Source organism: Lissotriton helveticus, chromosome 8 (assembly GCF_964261635.1).
Source record: "Lissotriton helveticus chromosome 8, aLisHel1.1, whole genome shotgun sequence".
Classification (NCBI taxonomy): Eukaryota; Metazoa; Chordata; class Amphibia; order Caudata; family Salamandridae; genus Lissotriton; species Lissotriton helveticus.
Genome location: NC_136069.1, coordinates 604,534,701 through 604,555,509, shown reverse-complemented (window position 1 = coordinate 604,555,509; position 20,809 = coordinate 604,534,701). Strand labels below are relative to the sequence as shown.

The following is a 20,809-nucleotide window of genomic DNA, read 5'->3' as shown; positions in this document are numbered from 1 at the left end:
TCAAGACACAGCTACATGGGTCTGCTGTGGGCGTTCACGTCCACCCCTGTGGATGGGAGGGGTCCTGTTTCCAAATGGGTGTTTCTGTGACAGGCTGCCTGCTTCGCCCAGCTGACGCATTCCGGACTACATCACCGGCTGAAGAGGGTCGTCAGCCAACTGGATAATACCGCACAGGCACTCTTAACACTTTATTTTATTTGTGGCACTGTTAAAGCCATTTCCGTTTCCTTCATCTGCATGCCTGCGTGCTGTGTGTGAAGCAGTGGCTGCCCGGTGTCCGGTCGGAACCACCCCCCAGGAGGGGGGCCCCCGTGTAATGTGATGCAGCTTGGTAATTCACTCGGAGTGTATTGTCCTCTCCTGCTTGTGAAGCCTCCACCCACCGGCCCACCCTACATTTAGCCGATCACGTGACGCTGGTAAGTCATTTGCAAGTACAACAGTCCTCTGTGCTCCCATTCATTTCCTGAGCGCTGCGTAGAGCAGCCGAGGCAGCAGCAGGCTGTGTGTGAGTGTGTGTGTGAGAGGGAGAGGCAGAGACGGGGACACAGTGTAAGGGGGAAGGACACATTTCCCACTGCTCTGCTGCTTCTGTTCAGGTCTGTGCCTCTTCCCTTTTTATGGTAACATGCCTGTGATGTATCCGACGTGACTGTCACACTTAGCCAATGTGTCTAGCGTGTCTTTGTGCCGCTAGGCTCGCCCTCCTTTCTGAGAGGAGTGCAGAGCGTTGCATGCAGCTCAGAACAAAAGCGGAAATGTTGCCAAGTCTGTGCAGGGAAACGCAGGGGGTTCTTGGAGAGAAGGAGATAGAAAACTCGTCAAGTGAACTGCTTCTTCCCAATGCTTATATCTGTTTATGGCAGCCTTGCTGCCTTAGCTCGGACATATACGTGGCAGCCGCCGTGGTAATGCAGATGACGTGACTCAGTGTTCTGCATGCCGCCGTGTCACCTGTGTTTTGTGCGCGGGGGCCGCGGCATGAGAGGGGTTAAGGTGAAGATGTCACTCTCGGCAGCGGCAGCGCTGCTGGGTCGTCTCGCGCGCCTGGTAATGATGTGTAGCTGTCACTTGCACCGTTCCACGGAGTTGTTGAAGTAGCCAGGGGGCTGGCCGCTGGTTTCTCTTTTCAATTATTGGCATATGAATGTGGCTCACCGGAAATTTAGGATTTGGACCAACACCGATGAGATCACTGGACCAATAATCGAATCGAACAGGAAGGCGCTGTAATGACCAGACTGCATGTTGACCTCTAAGATATTTGTCTCAGTTAATTAATTACATAGGTGTCAAGCATTGTCGACTATGTTTTTTTAATTAATTTTTTATTTAACCCGTGTTTTTTTTCTTCGACATATAGTATGCTTAATTTTTTTTAAACATTTTATTTCTTAACAATACATGGCGGTAAATGACACCGGTGCCGGTGGAAAGGGGTAACCCTGCAGCCAGGGGCGACGCATACCGCTGCTGTGGGCATGAGTTTTAATTCCGGATGCAGGCTGGCTGCGCCCAGCACAGGGTATTAGTCTAGAGGAATGTGTAATCTGGATAAACAGCCTTTTCGTGCTCCTCGCCGCTAAGGTGCCCGTAATGATTATGGTATGTCATCTTGCGGTTCATGAAGTATTTTTTTTTCAATGAATAACAATGTCTTTGAAAGGATGGGGCTCTATGTTTCGCTGCAACATTAAATCACGTCGAAGAGCTCGCAGTACACTTATTTGTTTACAGAATTAGCCGGTAGCGCTGCAGCGACACAGACGTCTGCCAAGTTACTTCCCCTCAGTTTCCACAACCGCCCCCCCCCCCCCCATGGAGCCGAACAGAGAGCGGTCCTGTAATGCCCGCACTGTTCAGACTTCTTTGTAATCAGGTGCACTGATCTGCATAGTTACTTTTCTCAGAGTACTTGTAATGTACACATTAATAACAGCGCATTTGAACAAGTGCTCTTTTTACCTCATGTGTATGTTCGAAAGACTGCGACGTGACGTCATTGCTTGAGAAGGCGGACCATAGGAATGTGTTAAGACTCACAAACTGAGGGTTAGGTTATTTTATGCGTCACAACTTTTTTTGCATTGTTCTTCAGGCTCCCTCGCGTGTCCGTTCCATATAGTGTGTCTGCTGGTACAGGCCTTGGTTTACCTTCATCCACAATGTTTGGACGTGTGTTGGGAGACAACCGCACCAATTTCAAGAACCTCTGCAGCTGGTGTGATTTGAGGCCACACAACCTGAGTTGACCCAGTTATGTAAATTTGTTGTTTGCAAATGGCTGAATTGGTCATATCCTGGGAAGTGGCAATCACAATTCGCATTAGGATTACACACCAATAAAATCCTAAATCAGCAATACAACAAAGCTATTTTTTTTAATGGTTTGTATTTAGATGTTGATATGGCTTGGAAGAGAACTATAGAAGAGTGACACCAGAGGTATCACGTGTTTAAGATGAACCTATACATCCATAAGCAAATAAACATATGAAATCAATTACAGACAGCTCAGCTCCATTTGAACACCTTCCTTCCAAACAAGCATAGCAAAAAGCAAACAAGATTTCAAGTACTGGTGATTAAAATGCCTGGTCTCCTCCAAAACTACTAACCTCACCACCTGATCCCTACAAGCGCTGAGAGCCTTCAGTGCTGCTATTTTCAACAATCTATTCTGATTTTGTGATTGTGCATCCATAGCCTAGTTAGAGGCAGTTAGAGAAAGTTAGGGGTAGAAATCACTGCACATGACCTAGCAGCTTGCTAACTAACCCCTTGCTCTAATTTGCTACCCTCCTGCTATTAAGTTAATATCCCTTTCACCTCTACTAGTTTTAATAGCTGGCTATTTCCTCGTGCTTTAAAGTGTGGTAGTCTCAATTATTTAATAAAGATTGTTTTTTTAAAACGCACACTAGTATGTTACTAGGGTCAAAGGTCGAATGATGTCACTTCTTGTTGGGTCATTGCCATCTAAGGATATGTAATGTCACCTCTGCGTTCGCCTTTCAAGGTGAAGACGTGACGTCACTGCCAAGGCCCTACCCGTTTCAGGCCAGAAGCATAGGAAATCCTGTATCTCATGATAAGCAACCAAATAAATCTCTTACATAGACAACACGGTACTTCCGCTTCGAATGCTGTTTCCTGTTTATGTGAATGCGCCTATAATAAATAGGGTAACAGCAATATTTTGTTTTCAGCTGTAAAATAAAAAAAGTGCGTAGAACTGAAATCATATTTTAATGTCTTGACAATACATGTAAACATTATTTGTCCAAATCAGTAATGTTTTTTAATAAATTTGAAATCATATTTTAATGTCTTGACAATACATGTAAACAATATTTGTCCAAATCAGTAATGTTTTTTAATAAATTTGGCAATATGAAAACAATCTTTGATTATACAGAAGCAGTGATATTTGTTAAAATGTGCGTCTTTGAATCATGGACTCTTCAATTACATGCATAGATACTGTGAATTGATGTGTGAGTGAGAAAATAAGGATATTTACATTGTGTTGACCTGGAAAGCACTGTTCCACAAATGCCTATTTATCTATGAAAGACGCTTCCTGCAGCAAAACAATTAACCTGCATCCCATCTCAGGCCATGGGATTTAAAAAACAAAGTTATCTTAGTGCAAAGTTCGCCTTTTTTGTGGGGGTGGGGGCTTCTAATGCACAGCTGAGATGATCCATAAACTTCAAATCCATACATTTATTAGCCCCTGCTCCGAAAATCTGGATCACTCACCCTCTTAACTTTCCTGTAGCCATAGACACTCTGTCCTTCAGACTTCTGAAGACACACTTCCTCTTTCAAATCCATCCTGTCCCACAGGATAAATTGCTTAAGACTATATTTAGGAACGCCTATTCATTTTCAGCATACAATCGTTTGGGAACATGCTTCCATGTTAATATCTTAGTAACAAGCACTGGCAAAGACAATAGGTCTCGCCTATGCAAGAGCTATTGGCTTTGTCAATGTGTTTTAGCCATATTGTTAGTGGTGTGGAGGATTGTAAAGTGGAATGGTGAAGAGTGGACTAGAGTGTCAGCGAGTAGAGTGACATCGAATGTCGTGTATTTAAATGATGTAGAGTCATGTAGAGTTTTTTCTTTGTTCACCCTAAGTTGGCAGGGTATGCTCAGACGTGAGTCCCTTGCTCACTTTGCCACTGGTGTCAAGCAAGCCCGGCTGAAGACGGCTGTAATGCCAGAAACCGGTCCTGGGAAGCTTGATTCCGGTCCAGGGAAGACATGGCTTGGCAGTTCGGGCTGGACTGTTCCCATGAGGCACAGGGTCAGACTGATTTGCATATGGCCATGTCTGAACTGGGGTGGCGGAGTGAGCTAAAGAACGGTGATGGATTAAACCCAGATCAGTGGACTGGGGGTGAGTGTTTGTATTGTCAACGCTCCGTCCATCACCACCTTTGGTTTTTCTTTGTTCGCCCTAAGTTGGCAGGGTATGCTCAGATGTGAGTCCCTTGCTCACTTTGCCACTGGAGTCAAGCAAGCCCGGCTGAAGACGGCTGTAATGCCAGAAACCGGTCCTGGGAAGCTTGATTCAGGTCCAGGGAATACATGGCTTGGCAGTTCGGGCTGGACTGTTCCCATGAGGCACAGGGTCAGACTGATTTGCATATGGCCATGTCTGAACTGGGGTGGCGGAGTGAGCTAAAGAACGGTGATGGATTAAACCCAGATCAGTGGACTGGGGGTGAGTGTTTGTATTGTCAACGCTCCGTCGCCCTAAGTTGGCAGGGTATGCTCAGACGTGAGTCCCTTGCTCACTTTGCCACTGGAGTCAAGCAAGCCCGGCTGAAGACGGCTGTTATGCCAGAAACCGGTCCTGGGAAGCTTGATTCCGGTCCAGGGAAGACATGGCTTGGCAATTCAGGCTGGACTGTTCCCATGAGGCACAGGGTCAGACTGATTTGCATATGGCCATGTCTGAACTGGGGTGGCGGAGTGAGCTAAAGAACGGTGATGGATTAAACCCAGATCAGTGGACTGGGGGTGAGTGTTTGTATTGTCAACGCTCCGTCCATCACCACCTTTGGTTTTTCTTTGAGTCATGTAGAGTGGCGTACAATTGAGTGGCATAGAGTAGAGTGAACCAGTAAAGAGTGCATTGGCCTAGAGTGTTGCAGAGTAAAGTGCATAGAGTTCAGTGGCATAGAGTGCAACAGCATAGAATTTAGCACCCTACAATTACAATGCAGCGTTGTAGAATGCAGTTACGCAGATTAGGGTGTTGCATAGAAGAGTGCAGTGGTGCAGAGTTAGAGTGCAGGAGCATAGAGTGCAATGGAGCAGAGTAGAGTAGAGTGGCATTGGATGCAGTAGCATACAGTGCAGAGTTGCAGAGTAGGGTATTATAGAGTTCAGTGGTGTAGAGTGGCAAAGACAGCATTGGCATAGAGTGCAGTGGCATAGAGTAGAGTGGCATAAAGTGTAGTGGCATGGAGTGCAGTGGTGCAGAATAGAATGGCACAGAATAGAGTGCAGTGTAGTACAGTGGCATTGAGTGGCATAGTGTAGAGTGGACTGGTATAGAGTGCATTGGCACGGAGTGCTGCAGAGTATAGTGCCTTAGAGTGCAGTGGCATAGAGTGCAGTGAATTAGAAATCAGCAGCATGCAATGCAGTGTCATAGAATGCAGTGGCGTAGATTAGAGTAGCGAATAGTAGAGTACAGTGGCATAAATTGCAGTGATGCAGAGTAGAGTGGTGTGGAGTACAGTGGCATAGAATGCAGTAGCATAGAGTAAAGTAACAGAGTGCAGTGGTACAGAGTACAGTAGAATGCTGTAGAGTGGCAGATAATGCAGTGGTGTAGATATGGTGCAGAGTGGAGTGGCATAGAGTGCAGTAGCATGGAGTGGAGTGATGCAGAGTTCAGTGGTATAGAGTGCAATGATGCAGAGTAGAGTGGAATAGAGTGCTTGGGCATAGAGTGCAGCAGTGCTAAGTAAAGTGTAATATAATGTAGTCGTGTAGGGTGGCGTATAGCGCATTGGTGTAGAGTACAGTGGTGCAGAGTAGAGTGTGGTGCTGTAGAGTGCAGTTGCGTAGAGTGCATTGGCGTAGAGTGCAGTGGTTTAGGGTAGAGTGGCGTAGCATGTAGTGGCCTAGAGTGGAGTGCAGTGGCATAGAGTAAACTGTTTCAGAGTAGAGTGAATTGGCATAGAGTGGAGTGGTGCAGGGTAGAGTGCACTGATATGCAGTAGAGTGGACTAGAATGCAGTGGTATACACTGCAGTGGTGCAGAGAAGATTAGAGTGGTGAATAGTCGATGACGTAGAGTTCAGGGGCATAGAGTTGAGTGTTGCAGAGTCAAGTGCATTGGCATAGAATGGAGTGGCGCAGAGTTCAGTGTTGCAGAGAGGATTAGAGTGGAGTTTGGCAGAATGTAGCGTCCTACCAGCCAAGGAACTCATCAATAACCATGCCACACATGGAGAGTAGTTTTACATATCTTTATTCCGCTGTGTGTAAGTCAGAACTCAACATTCCAAGCCTGCCTTCAATTTATCCCTCCAACTCTTACATCACATGCCTACGGTATACAGTGGGAACCAAAAGAGTTCCAGCGTTCTTTTATTTACAAGACATAACATCTCCTGCTTTGTTAAGTACAAATTTAAAACTTTTCCTCATAGATACTTCAATCAGATCCTGATATGGAACCCACTGTTAATTTGCATTATTTAGATTATTTAGTGTTGCCTGAAAGCACTTTTTGGTACACAAGAAACCCTTATTCCCTTTAACCGACCAGGACACCATAACAGTGAAAGGGTACTGAGTTCAGTTTGCAACAGAAGCTTACTTAAATTTGTAGGCCATGTGGAGTTAGATGTTCCAAGCCTACTCAAAGCGCATCTGTGTGGTGGGGCTAGGTGTAGGAAAGATAACCAAAAACAGGTGATCTCTGGTTTTAATGTAGAGACAGCCTTTACTGTGACATGGAGACAAACTTACAATTGCCTCGGAGGCATGAAAATAAGTCTTATTTGAATTTGAACAGTATTGTGTAAAATTGCGATGATGCTTTTTTCACTAATGCTAATGTAATTTGTTGTGCAAAAATACTTATTTAACCATTATCTCAAATGCATCAACATAGAGGCAGAGCAATACCTCTAGACCTTTTCATGCCTGCTGAAACAGACAACACTCTACTTAGAGCATCGTTACAAGTTCCATGTATATTGGTGTGGGGTTATAGAGGGCTAGAATTATTGCTTCTCTCTGTATCTCTGCACCAACAAATGGAGATTCTAAGTTTTAGTCACTTTAATGGGGAATAACATCTGCATTCTGAAATGCTGAACCCGATTCCACTTGTTTTTCCTTGTTTCAGGAAATAAATTGAGTTCACATCCATTTTTATTTACCACTTGCTTTGGGTAGGTGCCAAATAGGTACAGGGGATATTTTCAGGGCGCCAGTGCAGGTGGCGCCAGAGCTGGGTCATGGTAGAGTAAGTCACGGGAGATCAAGGGGTCATTTTTTGCTCCCCCATTGTGCATTGGGATCATCAATAGGGTCTTGGTGCGGCAACTGCCCACCTCCTCCAAAGCTTTGCATAATGCTCTGGGCTCTTAGTCCCCTGGCATGGGATTACCAAATCTGATATTGGTAGACCCCATAGTTCTGGGCCCAGAGACACCGGGCAAGATGAAATAGAGCATTATAGCCACCCAGGATACTGCCCTGGGCCAATGATAATGAGGACCCCAGCCCCATTTCTGTGTTTATTTCTACTCCATGAGTATTCCTTTGTTGTCACCAATAGACCATTTGGAATTATGTTACTGACTTCGCGAACAAATATGTGAATGTAAATGAAGACCAGTCCTCAAAGCATGAAATATGAGGCACAGGTTACATTTCACTGAATACTAAAAAAGTGTCTTGGAGTGCTGGGATGAAAGTAGTAAAAACAACAATTGATGGACAGAATGCAGAACAATGTCATACATTCACCCCAGTACAGAGATCTGGGCCTAAATCCATCGTTTTTTTGCACTCCACACCACCCCAGGTCAGCCATGGCTATATGCAAATCAGCCTCGACCCTGTGCCTCATGGGAACAGTCCAGCCCGAACTGCCAAGCCATGTCTTTCCTCGACCGGAATCAAGCATCCAAGGACCGGTTTCTGGCTATCAGCCTTCATCAGCCTGGATAGCTTGACTCCAGTGGTGTGGAGAGCATGAGACTCACGTCTGAGCATACCCATCCCATTCGGGGTGACAAATGCAAAAACAACAATTGATGGACAGAATGCAGAACAATGTCATACATTCACCCCAGTACAGAGATCTGGGCCTAAATCCATCGTTTTTTTGCACTCCACACCACCCCAGGTCAGACATGGCTATATGCAAATTAGCCTCGACCCTGTGCCTCATGGGAACAGTCCAGCCCGAACTGCCAAGCCATGTCTTTCCAGGACCGGAATCAAGCATCCAAGGACCGGTTTCTGGCTATCAGCCTTCATCAGCCTGGATAGCTTGACTCCAGTGGTGTGGGGAGCATGGGACTCACGTCTGAGCATACCCATCCCACTCGGGGTGACAAATGCAAAAACAACAATTGATGGACAGAATGCAGAACAATGTCATACATTCACCCCAGTACAGAGATCTGGGCCTAAATCCATCGTTTTTTTGCACTCCACACCACCCCAGGTCAGACATGGCTATATGCAAATCAGCCTCGACCTTGTGCCTCATGGGAACAGTCCAGCCCGAACTGCCAAGCCATGTCTTTCCTGGACCGGAATCAAGCATCCAAGGACCGGCTTCTGGCTATCAGCCTTCATCATCCTGGATAGCTTGACTCCAGTGGTGTGGAGAGCATGGGACTCACGTCTGAGCATACCCATCCCACACGGGGTGACAAATGCAAAAACAACAATTGATGGACAGAATGCAGAACAATATCATACATTCACCCCAGTACAGAGATCTGGGCCTAAATCCATCGTTTTTTTGCACTCCACACCACCCCAGGTCAGACATGGCTATATGCAAACCAGCCTCGACCCTGTGCCTCATGGGAACAGTCCAGCCCGAACTGCCAATCCATGTCTTTCCTGGACCGGAATCAAGCATCCAAGGACCGGTTTCTGGCTATCAGCCTTCATCAGCCTGGATAGCTTGACTCCAGTGGTGTGGAGAGCATGGGACTCACGTCTGAGCATACCCATCCCAGTCGGGGTGACAAATGCAAAAACAACAATTGATGGACAGAATGCAAAACAATGTCATACATTCACCCCAGTACAGAGATCTGGGCCTAAATCCATCATTTTTTTGCACTCCACACCACCCCAGGTCAGACATGGCTATATGCATATCAGCCTCGACCCTGTGCCTCATAGGAACAGTCCAGCCCGAACTGCCAAGCCATGCCACTCGGGGTGACAAATGCAAAAACAACAATTGATGGACAGAATGCAGAACAATTTTATACATTCACCCCAGTACAGAGATCTGGGCATAAATCCATCGTTTTTTTGCACTCCACACCACCCCGGTATCTTAAAAAAACTGAACTGGTATGCCCCCAAGAGGGCCTTAAGATCTAGCCTCAAGTCTCTGTTAATGCAACCTCGCGTGCGAACCTCCAGGTATGGGCAACGCTCCTTTTCATTTCTTGCACCTGCCCTTTGGAATAAGTTACCTCCCCACCTTCTTTCCATTAAGGAGCATCAGCAATTTCGCAATGCCTTGAAAACTTGGCTTTTTCCCTAGCATGTGGCCCGTCTCTCTCTGTTTGTGATGCTCATTTCAGTGTTTGTCTCTTTCCACCTGGTTCTTATGCTGCAAGCGCCTTGAGACCTTGCTGTGATAATGGCGCTCTGTAAAAACTTTTGACATTGACATTGACATGGATATATGCAAATAAGCCTCGACCCTGTGCCTCATGGGAACAGTCCAGCCCGAACTGCCAAGCCATGTCTTTCCTGGACCGGAATCAAGGATCCAAGGACCGGTTTCTGGCTATCAGCCTTCATCAGCCTGGATAGCTTGACTCCAGTGGTGTGGAGAGCATGGGACTCACGTCTGAGCATACCCATCCCACTCGGTGTGACAAATGCAAAAACAACAATTGATGGACAGAATGCAGAACAATGTCATACATTCACCCCAGTACAGAGATCTGGGCCTAAATCCATCGTTTTTTTTGCACTCCACACCACCCCAGGTCATACATGGCTATATGCAAATCAGCCTCGACCCTGTGCCTCATGGGAACAGTCCAGCCCGAACTGCCAAGCCATGTCTTTCCTGGACCGGAATCAAGCATCCAAGGACCGGTTTCTGGCTATCAGCCTTCATCAGCCTGGATAGCTTGACTCCAGTGGTGTGGAGAGCATGGGACTCCTGTCTGAGCATACCCATCCCACTCGGGGTGACAAATGCAAAAACAACAATTGATGGACAGAATGCAGAACAATGTCATACATTCACCCCAGTAGCACAGCCCAGATTGTAACATCCACATCACTGCATAGTTTTTTTTGTACAGAAATTAAAATGTAATGCAACTTCAAAATTGCTGAGCATTGGTACGAAAGCATACTTCTTTGGTATGTGCATTAATTTCACCCCCTTTGTTGGATTACATTTAAATTTGCTTATCATCTTTGTGAGAGTGAATTTCCCTGTATTAATTTGAAGCCCTTTCAAGGGCCATCACACAAGACACCATTCTAAGGCTACACTTTTTCTAGTTTATGCTGGCATCCTCAACTGCATTTATGCTCCTGAGTTATTCAAATAGGTCTATATCTCCATTCAATCACTTTTTACATCTCCATTACATTTCAAGGGCAGAGGTATACACTGCGCATTTACCATACAATTAGATGTCCACTTGGCTGTCTCAAATCTGCATTTTTTTGTTGCTTCTGAAGATCTAGGGGCCATTACGATGTCGGGCGGATTGCCCCCGCAGGCTAGCGGTAGCCACTGCCAGCCTGGCGGGGGAAATCCGCCCGACATCGTTGCACTAAAGACCCCCCCCGCCATATTAGGATGGCGGGGCTTACCTCGGCGGACGGAAAGACCATCCGCCGCTTTTCCGCCCCGGTCGCCTTGTGGCCGGGGCGGAAAAGGAATAATATGGCGGCGGTGTCTATCAGACACCGCCAGCCATATTATGAAGGGCTTCCTGACATGCTTTCTGCCATGGAAAGGCATGGGGAGACTCCCTGCGGGGGCCCGTTGCGGGCCCCCTGGGAGTCTGGGGGGTGCACATGGGGGGTACCTATGGTACCCCCCGCATTTCAAAGTGCAACATGGCAGGCAACGCGCTGTGCCTGTCATGTGCTTTGAAATGCACAACGTCAATTTTTACCACTGTGGCGGGCGGCGCTTTCTGCACCGCCCGCCACAATGGTGAAAATACAGGATGCGCCCGCCTGTGAGGCGGGCGCATCTTAATGTTCAAGGCGGGACAGTCGCTCCTATGGCGGGCGGTCCCGTTTTGCACGAGGATGGCAGGCGGGCAAAGTCCGCCCGCCATCCTAATGACCCCTCTAGTCTTCAACACTGGAACACCCAAGCTCAATTTTGAAGTGTTATTTTCTGCAAGTAAATTACTGTGCTTAATTTAAGCCAGTGGTTTCCGGTGAGGCATGCCATCGCCTATTTTTGGGGACCATCACTTATTTTTCTGCAAACGTGAGCAAAAGACAGAGAAACAAAGAGAGCAGCAAGGTTGAGAAGAAAAAATATGGAACGCGCCACCAAGGGAGAAAGAAGGAACCTGCAAGAGTGAGATAAAGGGTCAGCGAGTATCTGGCAGAGGAATGGAGAGGTCTGAGGTGAATTCAAGACTATGCAGCCTTGGTGTTATGGGCACCAACAATCCATTGCACTGGCTAAGGGTTTCACAGCAGAGCATTGGGTAGGGCACTCGTGCCATTACAAATTAAGCACCAGGGCCTTCTTAACAATGTGGCATGCACCAGGCTGCTTCTAGATTTTCAAAGCAACTCTGACTTACTCATTTAAAAAGCTTTGTGAACCAGATCCTGAACTCCAAGTACAGTGGCACCATGAATGTATATATTTAGGAACTATCTCTCTCCTAAGGGCTGCATTATTGATTCATCTTCAGCTCTCTCTACGGATTGTGACACTGTTTATTTATTTATTTATTTATTTATTTAATGCATTTTTATAAAACGCGGACTTTACCCGAATGTGTCAGAGCACTGTACAATAGAACCAGTTACGTTACATGAGAGAACTGTTGCAGGAATAGAACAAACAAAAATAGCATGAACAGACTGTACAAGCAAAAGTAAGAATACCTTCTCCTTCAGCTTTCACTGCTTCATGGATTTTTCCAGTATAAATATATTAGTTCTCACTTGTCTGCATTTACACTTGGTTGTTCCCTTCCTGTGTTAACTCTTTCACGTTTTTGCTTTTTTCCTGTGGCACCAAATTTGTTGAACATCAAAGTGTCATCAGCTAAGGTTAGGCTAAGGTCAAGTTCTAATTTCTTTGGAAATTCGTCCAAAAGGCAGCTGTGTCACATGTATTGGACACTGTCACTGCACTGGTTACTGTCTGCCATTCCCCTGATTAAAGTCAACATATTAGAGTTGATTTCCCAGTATCACATAGTCATTTCTTAGTCCATTTCATCCTCTGTCACATCGATGCCCTTTAGCTGACCTTTGAATCTTCTCTGTGGAAGTGTGAAAACGGGTATTAAATCATAGTAAATGAAATTCATATTAAGATTTTTGCTATTGATTTCTTTACCTCAAGGGTAACATCATTAGGCCAGCTGCTTTCTAGTTTTTGATCCAAAAGCACGTATTGGATAAACATGGCCTTTTTAAAATAAATACATTTTACACTTTCAAATCTGATATACCACATTTCATTTGCAAGAGCAATTTATATGTTTCAAATATCCGAATGGAAAAAAACAAATTTCGTTCTACAGTGACTTTATACATTTTAAAATTCACCACAAATATAGCTTTAGATGTTTTATTAAAGCCAGAAGAGAAGCACCCAATCAGGAAATTTCACACCTTTGTTTTTTAACACCCCTCTTCTGCGCAGTGCAGGAAACATATGGTAATAGGGCAAATTTAATTTTCATTATAAAAAATGTTTTAATTTGTATACCCATTTTGAAGATGACTTTCAAAGGGATAATGCTGGGAAAATGACTCTTCATGAATATTTATGCTTTATACATCTGTGAAAAGGAAAACTATCAGATGAACTTGTTTTAGGTGTTGGAATATAGGCACTTCAGATGGCTTAAGGAACTGGTTTTTGGAGACAACCAGTTTTAAGTTTGTAAAGCGACACAACATGCAGTTTAATTTGAAATTCATTTTTTGAGTACCATTATAATGGAGGTCATTGTCACCTTTAACTCACAGTGCATAGAAATGGCAACAAAAATAGTATAATAGGCACTATATATTAAATACGTTATATTTCCCTGGCAATGCTTTGCACATTTGACAAACAATATATATCGAATCGTGCCCCTGGTGTAATTTTCATTATGATACGCCCGCTCTTCTTTTTTTCAAGGTGCCCCATTCTGCAACTATTCTTGCTGGCCACCTTTAAAATATCAACACTTGTGGATACACTATTATTGTTTCACATGTCTGGCTATTTCACTGTTTATTAGGAATATCAAATACATTTGTATGTACGTACATCTTGTAATAGTGATCATGTATCATTCCTGCCTTTTCCAGCAAGATATATGTTGGATTGACCTGCTTTAATTATTTCATTTTCCTGCATGGGGAAATGGCTTCCAGTCTGTACAGAGCCATGCTTCCACTTTGTAGGTCCTAGTCTGTATAACATGCTAATTATATAATAAAAATGAATACAATTTGGGAAGTATGTTCAAGGAGGCAATACTGCTCCAGAGTAAAAGAGTTTGCAAAATGGGTGCTAGATTCTATGTATATTGGACAGAGTGGTGACAAACTGTTTCAATGTTTATCAATGTTTGATTAAAAGTCTTGGAAAATAATGCAGACTTCTAAATTTGATATTCATACATTCTTTTTACAACATGTTTTTATGTATTTTCAAATTCCAAAGAATAAGTAATTAGGAAAGTTCCTTGAACCAGTAATTACCAGTTAATCATTTCTTATCCCTTGATTGTTTATGTTCATCTGCAAAGTGTTGCCAATAATGTAAAGTTGCATAATAAATGCAGTTCTAACACCCTTAAATAAATAGATCATGACCTGGTCACGAGCAGCAATACTAGGTTTCAAGGACAAATAATGTAAGATTTTTTTGACATATCCATAAAACATGCCCTACCATATCAAGAACCTGTTAACATAAACCTTAGTCAGTGCTGCCTCAACAAAATTCACAGCAATTTATAAACTCTAAGAAAGTGTCTAATCCGTGCTGTGTTTATATAAAGGGAATTTAGAAAGGTTTCCGTGCTGAGTACCTACCACTTCATATTGAAAATCCTATTCTCATCAACTCTTAGGACCTAATTTAAAATTGGCTTGCTACATCTAGAGTAGAATTTCCATGCGTAATGTCCTTCAGCATTGGGCTAGTGATGTTGGAGGAATTTCTGGAAGATTATTTACTTCAGGATTTACCACTTCCTCCACAAATCAGATTCTGCCTTACCACCCACACTAAATGAGGTGGTGGGTCTGTGAATATGAAGAATAGCTAGAAATAACTTACAACAAAACAACTACTTGAAGAGCTGTCTTCCTGGCATATTTTGTGGAGTGGAGATTAAATCAAATGAAAGTACAGTGGCCATCCATTCATAAAATGGCAATCTTCAAAAGATAAACTTATTTCGATTTGAAGACCTATAGGCTGCCTCTTTTATGCATGTGAAACAGGAATCTGTAGATGACAAAATTAGTTCACTTCAAGACATTACCAAGTCTCACAGCAGTTTCAGTCTCAAACTCAGTATCATACTTAAGGTAGAGACTTTGAAGTGAAGTTGACTTACGCACTTGAGCACCCTACTCTAAATATTAAAAATCATAGGAGGAGTGAACCATCCTCATATGGTTGCAGCATATAGCAGGATAGGCTTGATTTTTGCTGATGATGGCATGTGTGGGTGACTTTACGCTACCATATCTTATAATTACATTTTCCTGAAGTTAATCTTGGAATGAGGGATACCTCATCCTATGCATATGTAACAACTTGCTTAAGGGCATAAAAGTCAGTGGAGAAGGAATTCTTCCAGTTTGATTTTTCAATGTGTATTTTATTGTTTTTCATTATAATAAAAGACCAGTTAATTGATTACGTTGTATGCCACAGGAGTGGTTAATGTATAGATAATCAAAATGGTGCATAAATACATTCATCAAAATGAGGATATAAATTATGCCAGAAAATCAGTTGATTTCAATGTAATGTAATGTAATGTAAAAAGGATTTGTATAGCGCTGCGTTCACCGGACGGTTCCTTGGCGCTGATCACCAACCCAGGAGGAGGCAAAGAGGGAAGAGAGAAGAACTTTATGTATAGACACCGCGGAAAAGGTGAGTTTTTAGGAGAGAGCGAAAGTGAGGATAGGAAGAGGAGAGTCTGAGGTCTAAAGGTAGGGAGTTCCAGAGTGAGGGGGCCAAGAAGGAGAATCTAAGACCTCCGTGCTTTTTACGCCTGTACCTAGGTGTCTGGAGGAGGGCGTGATGGGAGGAACGGAGGTGTCTGGGGGGGGCGTACGGATGAAGAAGAGAGGAGATGAAAGAGGGGCCGATACCGGCCAGGGATTTATGGGTTAGGCAGCCAAGTTTGAACTTACAGCGCTCCGACACAGGAAGCCAATGAAGGGCTTTGAGGAGGGGACGAACGTGGTGATGTTTTGGCTGACGATGGATAAGACGGGCGGCCTGATTCTGGATTAACTGAAGTCTCTTTATTTGATATTGTGGAATGCCTGCGTATAGGGCATTGGCGTAGTCGATCCGAGAGATGACTAGCGCCAACAGCGCCAGGGTGAGAGCTTCAGTGGTCAGGAAGTGAGCTATTTTCCGGATTTTTCTGAGCTGGTGGAAGCAGGAGGATACTGTAGCGCTGATCTGATGATTCATAGAAAGATCTTGTGAGATGTAGACCCCTAGGCTTTTTACTTTTTCAGCGGGACTAGGAGGGGGGCCAAGGGAGAGGGGCCAGAAGGTGGAGTTCCATGGATTGGCTGGCCCTCCGACAAGAACGAGCTCCGTCTTGTCGGGGTTAAGCTTAAGGTGGTGAGCGCCCATCCAGTCGCTGATATGGCAAAGGGTGGACTGGAAATCCTGGGCCGCTTCCTGCGAGTCAAGGTTGAAGATGAGCTGAATGTCATCTGCATAATTAAATGCAGTGACATTCCTGCCCCGGAGGGAGCGGATCAGGGGGGTAAGGTATAAATTAAAAAGGAGTGGAGACAAAGACGAGCCCTGCGGGACTCCGCAGGTGAGTTTCATCCTGTCCGCCGAGAATTGGGAAATTCGAACAGATTGGTGGCGGTTCGTCAAAAAGGAACAAACCCAATCAAGGGCCGTCCCTCCAATACCAGCCTCCTTGACACGGCATTACAATTCGATTCAATTCAATAGCATTACAAATGTTAAGAACAGCTACCTAAAGCCAGTAGGTCTGTGTACAATGAGCATTGAGAAATCAACAACCATCTTAATATAAATAGTGGATATTTGAAATTATGCGAAACTTGCCCATTGAAAGGCATTAATATATTTATAAATTGCTGAATTGTATAAGTGGAATTAAAATGGATCGGAATCCCATGTGGGCGTGAGTCTGAATTGAGCAAATCTAATTCTAGTAATAGCAAGTAGGCAGATGTGATACACAATAGTATACTAGGCCTAATTAGCGTAAATTCGTGAACCTTGTATTACATTTTTAAATTGCGCTAATCATGGAAAAATGTACTCCAAATGCGCCTTTCAGCGGTATAATTTACCACAAATGCATGGGAACAACTGAACATGAGTATCTGTTGTTTGCAGTGCTTTTGTTTTTGCATTCTTTCCATTACGCAAAGCCCATCCTATTTCACGTCTTAAATTGAAGCAAAGCTGCATTTAGCGCTACAATACAGTACATAAAAAGATAGACATTTCCCATCATTTTATGTGCAGAGCTCTCTGCCATGAGTGTGGAGTATCCACCCTGGTAAATGTACTATCAATATACATTTTTGTGAATACTGAAAAAGAGTAAATGTACACAAAATTGTAAGTCTACCTTTGTGAATCGGGTCCAATGTATTTACCATATAATTAGATTTGTACTTGGCTGTCTCCAGTGGATATATTTATAATTCTTGAGAACTGCTCTCCAAAACTAGAAGCCATGTCGCCTATTACTAAAGTTTGTTTTTTGTCAAGTAAATGTGACTTGCTTCTAATGTCTTCTAGAATTTTCAAAAACAACTCACATACTCAAGAAAAAAAGATGTGTTAATAGGACCCCAGATTCCAGGCAAAGAGTGACACAATGACTTTGGTATATGGGATTATGGTGCAGGTTGCAGGCAATTGGTTGAAGAATAAACACTGCTTAGAGTGGTTTACACTCCGATATGCTACCTAATTGCAGACCTACAAAAGTGCCATGTGTTTTCAGGATTTTATGCTAGATTCAAGTGGTCAAAATATTGTGTAGCTTCAGTCTGTGCTTCATTTTTTGGCAGTTCTAAATGAGTAGAACTAGCAAAGTGTAATCTGCAATCACTTTGTAAAGCCAATCAATCTCTTTTTCTTATGTAATAGAATAATGATATTTCTGATGTTGTTAATGTTGTGTTGAAATGTGTTGACTGGCACTTTTGAGTTGAAAAGAAGAGGGAGACTGGCAGAGTCTATCTAAACATGATGCACAGATTGATAGTCACACATTAGAGCTGTGTGGCATCTCTTTGAAGAACAATGAAGAAGTTATAGAACTGTAGCTGGGTTAAAAAATGCTTCTCTTGACTTTCTTAAGAAGAAAAACATTTGTTAAGTGCCTGGGGAAATACTTGAGCTCAGATGTGACCGAAACCTGTGACTCTAACGTGGGCACTCTGCTGGAGAGCCTGGAGCGGAGTGTGCACAAGTGGTTGTGATTCCCAATGTCCCTGATGGGGAGCGTAACTATCGGTAAGGTGATCATGCTCCCTGGAGTCGTATTTGTGCTACAACACATGCCGATGCGTATACCAGAATCCTGATTTCGCAGGCCAGACAAATTGCTCAGGTTGCTATATGGGGACAAGGAAGGGCACGGATTAGGTTGGAGGTCCTGAAACTACATTGGGATGGAGGAGGTGCACAGGCACCAACTTATAGGGCTCATTTGCAACACACAGTATCATGGTTCCAAGGGGTGGAGTACTGACCCTGTGGCTGGAATCCTTATGCAATTGGTACACCCTCAGGAACTGTTGGCGTCTTTTGTTCCACAGAAGAAAAGAGCTACCATCCCTTTGCAGGTCAGGACCCTGCTGGATGCATGGGGGCAGGCCTCTAAAAGATATGGAGATGAGTATGTATACATGCAGCAATTGATTTCTTGGCGCACAGGGATTAGTCCTATGGTGCCTATAGTCTTAAAACGCAGAGAAGAGGGAGATATTCCACAAAAAATAGGAGAGCTCTATGAAGATAGATGGATGGTTAGTTATACAAACTTCTGTGCTAGATGGGGGGTGGCTGGCAACTGCATTCTGGTATATGTTGGACTAGCTGCGGCTATTAGTAAGGCCTAGGTAAGGTTGCCGCATGAGCCGGAGACGCATGTATTGAAACAAACACTACCCGATATGGGACAAAATTATCACATGGATATATGCAATATTGTTACCACGTACAGCTTTCCCTATGGAAACATTGATGCTACAGTGGGAGGTGATCTGGAGCCGGAGTTGAGGGCATGCGTTTGAATATCCATATTGGGTAATTGCAGAAAAGTTACATGCATTGTGTGCCAGAAGCTAATTAATTATAAATGTGTTCATAGAAACTATGTCACACCACAGTGGTTACATAGATTACAACCTTTCAAGCCAGAACAATGTCCCATGCAGGGTAGAGGTAGGGACCTATATACATATGTGGTGGACATGACCAGGAGTGGGGGGTTTATGGAGTGAGGTAGGTAGGGTACTGGGGAAGTGACCAAGTTGGCAATCCAGCCGACAATTCGTCTGTGTTTGCTGTGTCTGGTGACTCATGCTAAACACACTAAATGACAGTGAAAGGGCTGGAGCTGGGATTGGTAGTGTCCAAGAAATGCATAGCTTTGAGGTGGATGGCAACTGACTTCCCACCCGAAAACAATGGATGTGGGAATTTGGGAGAGGGATATATGCTGAATGCGGGTTATGAAACAGGTTGGTGTACAGCGGGATGGGCCAGGGGGGCCAGGGGGGCCAGGTGGAATGGGACATGATAGAGGATCACTTGCAGCAGGAAATGGAGGGCCCTGCCATCAGTGGCGGCTCCCCGCAAAGGCGGATGACCATCACGCCAATGCCTTGCAGCAGTAAATGAAAGAAAAAGAAATGATAATATCTTGATGTTATCAAAATTATATTTGCTCCTTCCTGATGCAGCATCTAAGGGTAGGGACGGGGCGGCTCTGCTCACAGAGCAGAACAGGGGAGGAGTGGTAAGTACACTGAAATGCGCATGATGCTTTGGCCGGTCGTCTCCGGCCGACCAGTCATGCTCACACAGGCTACATTACAGCCTGGTTGGAAAATATGCCCAGGCCTCCTGTCCCCATCTCAGCACCGAATTACGGCATTGCGATTGGTTTAGGAGAGCCAATCACAATGCTGCATTGCAGCGTTGTGATTGGCTCAGGGGAGCCTGGTTGCTTCCTGGTCGGCCGACGGAGGAGAGACGCCTTGGGAGGCGAGCAGCGAGGAGGTAAGTCTATTTTTTTGTTTTTTCACACCCTCTTACCCATCGTCCCCCGCCCTGCCACCCAAGATCCATGCCAACCACCACAGTCTGCAGTGGAACAGGATACAGAACCAGCAGATGGTCGATCAAATAGTGTGGCAATGGAAATGTTGGGGTGCACGGTGCTTATATGTCGGATTTCCCTGTTACCTGTACTGCCCGGATGCTATTTACAAAAAGATGACGAATATGATTGCTATGGCATGCTCCTTTGTTGGCGCTATAATGTTGTGTTGTTGCTGAAACCAATAAAAAATATTGAGTTTTTCATTTTTTTTTAAGTAGAAAAAAAATAAGGTATCCTCAGATGCATTTCTAAAGTACCGGTCTGTCTCATGGATTTTCTCTATAAGAAGTTTTATTAGCTGGAGACTTTTAAAAAAAATCACATGCCTCCATGATGATTGCAGAAAAAAAATGTTCATGCACTATAAACATCCATGCTTGCTGGAGCCCAAGAAGGAGATAATTAGCAAATTCCAAAAATAAATATCCAGCTCATTTCCAAAAGGACAAAATAGAAAAGAAGCATAAGTCAAATCGAGTTAAGTTAGTAATCTTTATTCGATCTTGTAAAATCATCTCATAAACGATTTGCACATTGTTGATTTCACAGTAAAATAAAGTAAAAGAAAACACAATAAATATGCCCAATAGTTAAAAAGGCATATTAAAAACATATTAAAAGTATTCCACAGTGCAGTATCATTCTTAAAATGCTACACCAAAAAAAGAAGCAGCATTGACTTAATCACTTAAGTCAAGTACAATAAAAATCAAGACATAATGTGCAGTAGTG

At 44.0% G+C, this 20,809-nt stretch overlaps 1 protein-coding gene across 1 annotated transcript in view; it reads left to right on the top strand.

Annotated features, from left to right (window-relative positions):
• The first annotated feature begins 249 nt into the window (after positions 1-249).
• The window catches only part of KLF12 (KLF transcription factor 12), a 1,139,352-nt gene continuing 1,118,792 nt past the window's right edge, over positions 250-20,809 (top strand). The window contains exon 1 of the mRNA XM_078657427.1: positions 250-422. The gene's annotated coding sequence lies outside the window, so the exon portion shown is untranslated. The remainder of the gene's footprint in view (positions 423-20,809) is intronic.